Source organism: Salmo salar, unplaced genomic scaffold (assembly GCF_905237065.1).
Source record: "Salmo salar unplaced genomic scaffold, Ssal_v3.1, whole genome shotgun sequence".
In the NCBI taxonomy this organism is placed as follows: Eukaryota; Metazoa; Chordata; class Actinopteri; order Salmoniformes; family Salmonidae; genus Salmo; species Salmo salar.
The window spans coordinates 58349-63140 of NW_025548231.1; the positions used below are offsets into that span (position 1 = coordinate 58349).

Sequence of the window (4792 nt, forward strand, 5' to 3'; positions counted from 1 at the left end):
GAGGTGAGACCAGGGCTGGTCCTCTCATTGGGCAGGATGAGGTGAGACCAGGGCTGGTCCTCTCATTGGGCAGGATGAGGTGAGACCAGGGCTGGTCCTCTCATTAGGCAGGATGAGGTGAGACCAGGGACGGTCCTCTCATTAGGCTGGATGAGGTGAGACCAGGGTCCTCGCATTAGGCAGGATGAGGTGAGACCAGGGACGGTCCTCTCATTAGGCAGGATGAGGTGAGACCAGGGCTGGTCCTCTCATTAGGCAGGATGAGGTGAGACCAGGGCCTCTCATTAGGCAGGATGAGGTGAGACCAGGGACGGTCCTCTCATTGGGCAGGATGAGGTGAGACCAGGGGCTGGTCCTCTCATTAGGCAGGATGAGGTGAGATCAGGGCCGGTCCTCTCATTAGGCAGGATGAGGTGAGACCAGGGCTGGTCCTCTCATTAGGCAGGATGAGGTGAGACCAGGGACTCTCTCATTGGGCAGGATGAGATGAGACCAGGGCTGGTCCTCTCATTAGGCAGGATGAGGTGAGACCAGGGCTGGTCCTCTCATTAGGCAGGATGAGGTGAGACCAGTGCCTCTCATTAGGCAGGATGAGGTGAGACCAGTGCCTCTCATTAGGCAGGATGAGGTGAGAGCAAGGCTGGCCCTCTCATTAGGCAGGATGAGGTCTATGGCGGCAGATTGATGAGAGGTAAACATTGTCTGAGGTAAACTGACCAAGACGCACCTCCAACAACAATGACAACTTCTCTCAACCAGTGGCATATGTTTATTTTTAGGTGAGCGCTGATGCCGCCCTGTGATAAGAAGTGCCCACTTAGTCAAAGGCAGGGACTCCAAATATTTATCTAGTCCATTCCCAGCATGCCTCTCCAGGGTGCTGTTGGAGAGATGCAGTGCTACGGCGCTCCACATTCCATCAGATATAGCATCTGGTAGAAAGAGTATGTGGCCTTTTCTGTAGCCTACAGGCTGGAGTGGAGATAAAAATGTATGACAATGCAATGAGCCGAAAACGTTTTACATCATGCAGGTTTCTCTGATCAAATAGCCTGACCTATATCACGCTCAATCAAAAAATAAAAAAATGTGCTGACATGTTAACAAACATATTCTAAAAAACAGGACAGGTCATAGTAAAATGGAAAACCAGGCTACTCACAACGGCTGTCCAGTAGTTTAAAATGTCATGGTCAGTGGTTTCAAGTTTGTATCCAAATTGATTTGTCAACAGGAATTGGGACCAATACATCCAATGCAACAAACTGTTTTACAAACGGTGAGCATTCATAAAATTCCATTGCAGGACATGGTAGGCTACACCCCAGTAAGAACGCACTAACGTCTTTCTTTTGGTCTTGTCCAGAACGGCCATCTTTTCTTAAATTTGTGTTTTACAAACGGTATGGACATACATAGATGGGCGTTCCTAAAATAAAAATTCTTTCAACACTGTAGACCAGGGATAGGCAACTCCAGTCCCCTGGGGACTGACCCTGGTTCAGTATCACTCAAAGATTGAAAAACAGACGCTGCTTTTTAAAGAAAACCATCATAAAAATACAGTTCTTAATTATCAACAATATTCCTTTAAAAAAAAAAATCCCCTTTTATTAGACTGTTGATAACTGGTAATTTACACAAACATTGAAGGATAGACATAAGATTTGATTTCATGGTGTTGATGAAAAAAATTACTCCAAAGCAAAAAGGACATTTATATTTACAAGTCACGCAAATACAACAACGGATGTTCTGCAAATTATTTGGGCTTTTAAATATATTTTTAATCAAATATCAGATTTGACATTGTTGACAATTTGTGCTTGTAACTAAAACCACATTAACATAGGTGTTTAAAATTATGTAAAAATGTTGTGCTCACACTTAATGGTACCAACTTCAAGGATATTAAAGGACTACAAGGAGTCCCCACACATCTAAAAAAAATACAATGAAAATACTTGATCAATCATTAATTATTGTTTTTAAAGAAGAGAATGCGATTCTCAGCCAGAAATACTGGCAGCTTTTCTAGAAGAGGTCACCTACACAACTTTAATCATTTAAGTGTTTAGTAATGATTCTCTAAAACTCAAAACCCTTGAAACTGGCACCTTGGCACAAAGTGTTATCAAAAATGAAAACGAAAGCCCATGTTGAGAGGGGAAATTACAGTCATCTCAGCTCTAGTGTAGGGCTGGCCACAGATGGAACGCCCCCCTGTTAAGAAAGATGGGTAAAGGTATGAGTTTTAGTTATGATTTAATCTAGTTACAGTTAATCTAATTAGATACAGTTTCAACAAACACTACCGTTCAAAAGTTGGGGTCACTTGAAATGTCCTTGTTTTCCATGAAAACAGACATGAAATTAATTGAAAAAATGAATTGGAAATATAGTCAAGACGTTGGCAAGGTTTTAAATAATGATTTTTAATTGAAATAATAATTGTGTCCTTCAAACTTTGCTTTTTACAGCCTTGCAGACCTTTGGCATTATAGTTGTCAATTTGTTGAGGTAATCTGAAAAGATTTCACCCCATGCTTCCTGAAGCACCTCAAACTAGACACTCTAATGTACTTGTCCTCTTGCTCAGTTGTGCACTGGGGCCTCCCACTCCTCTTTCTATTCTGGTTCGAGCCAGATTGCGCTGTTCCGTGAAGGGAGTAGTACACAGTGTTGTACGAGATCTTCAGTTTCTTGGCAATTTCTCGCATGGAATAGCCTTCATTTCTCAGAACAAGAATAGACTGACGAGTTTCAGAAGAAAGTTATTTGTTTCTGGACATTTTGAGCCTGTAATCGAACCCACAAATGCAGATGCTCCAGATACTCAAATAGTCTACAGGCCAGTTTTATTGCTTCTTTAATCAGAACAACAGTTTTCAGCTGTGCTAAAATAATTGCAAAAGGGTTTTCTAATGATCAATTAGCCTTTTAAAATTATAAACTTGGATTAGCTAACACAACATGCCATTGGAACACAGGAGTGATGGTTGCTGATAATGGACCTCTGTACGCCTATGTAGATATTCAATTTTTTTTTTAAGTCAGCTGTTTCCAGCTACAACATTAACAATGTATACACTGTATTTCTGATCAATTTGATGTTATTTTAATGGACAAAAAAATAGCTTTTCTTTAAAAAACAAGGACATTTCTAAGTGACCCCAAACTTTTGAACGGGTTGTGTATATTCACGCATGACTGTAAGTCACTTTGGATAAAAACATCTGCAAAATGGCATATATTATTATTATAAATAAATATAAATAAATTTGGCTGAATACCTACCATTAAGTCCTGCTCCAGATCCTTACATATTTGACTCTGGAGACAAAAACACAGAAAGCATTGTTATTGTTTTTACATTCAGACTCCCCCACTAACTACAATCCTACCATGGTTTATGCCAGTAAAATGGGATTTAGTATTTTAACCCGACAATCAAATAAACATAAAGAAGGACAGAGTCAAGCTGCTCATCACCTAAATAGCTCCATAGAATAGAAGGACAGGGTCAAGCTGCTCATCACCTAAATAGCTCCATAGAATAGAAGGACAGGGTCAAGCTGCTCATCACCTAAATAGCCCCATAGAATAGAAGGACAGGGTCAAGCTGCTCATCAACTAAATAGCTCCATAGAATAGAAGGACAGGGTCAAGCTGCTCATCACCTAAATAGCTCCATAGAATAGAAGGACAGGGTCAAGCTGCTCATCACCTAAATAGCTCCATAGAATAGAAGGACAGGGTCAAGCTGCTCATCACCTAAATAGCTCCATAGAATAGAAGGACAGGGTCAAGCTGCTCATCACCTAAATAGCTCCATAGAATAGAAGGACAGAGTCAAGCTGCTCATCACCTAAATAGCTCCATAGAATAGAAGGACAGGGTCAAGCTGCTCATCACCTAAATAGCCCCATAGAATAGAAGGACAGGGTCAAGCTGCTCATCACCTAAATAGCTCCATAGAATAGAAGGACAGGGTCAAGCTGCTCATCACCTAAATAGCTCCATAGAATAGAAGGACAGGGTCAAGCTGCTCATCACCTAAATAGCTCCATAGAATAGAAGGACAGGGTCAAGCTGCTCATCACCTAAATAGCTCCATAGAATAGAAGGACAGGGTCAAGCTGCTCATCACCTAAATAGCTCCATAGAATAGAAGGACAGGGTCAAGCTGCTCATCAACTAAATAGCTCCATAGAATAGAAGGACAGGGTCAAGCTGCTCATCACCTAAATAGCTCCATAGAATAGAAGGACAGGGTCAAGCTGCTCATCACCTAAATAGCTCCATAGAATAGAAGGACACGGTCAAGCTGCTCATCAACTAAATAGCTCCATAGAATAGAAGGACAGGGTCAAGCTGCTCATCACCTAAATAGCTCCATAGAATAGAAGGACAGGGTCAAGCTGCTCATCACCTAAATAGCTCCATAGAATAGAAGGACAGGGTCAAGCTGCTCATCACCTAAATAGCTCCATAGAATAGAAGGACAGGGTCAGGCTGCTCATCACCTAAACAGTTGGCTGTCTGCAGGTGATGATGGTCACACATAAACACAGGAGCCAGATTTCATTTAGGAGGGGGAACTAACTCACACCGGGTTTGATCTCAAGGTTCTTCAGGTGGCGGGCTCTACAGGTGTACTCCTAACTACTAACTGCTACTAACTACTAACTATACTAGTAACTCACCCCAGGTGTACTCCTCTAACTACTAACTATACTAGTAACTCACCCTGTACTCCTCTAACTACTAACTGCTACTAACTACTAACTAT

General features: G+C 41.7%; 1 long non-coding RNA gene across 1 annotated transcript; it reads right to left on the minus strand.

The window, feature by feature from the left end:
• Positions 1-1698: 1698 nt before the first annotated feature.
• Positions 1699-4717, minus strand: LOC123732792 (uncharacterized). The gene is made up of 3 exons (XR_006763414.1): positions 4707-4717; positions 3298-3333; positions 1699-2223 (listed from the first exon to the last, which is right to left on the minus strand). It is a non-coding gene; the product is annotated as an uncharacterized lncRNA (long non-coding RNA).
• Between the last annotated feature and the right edge of the window lie 75 nt (positions 4718-4792).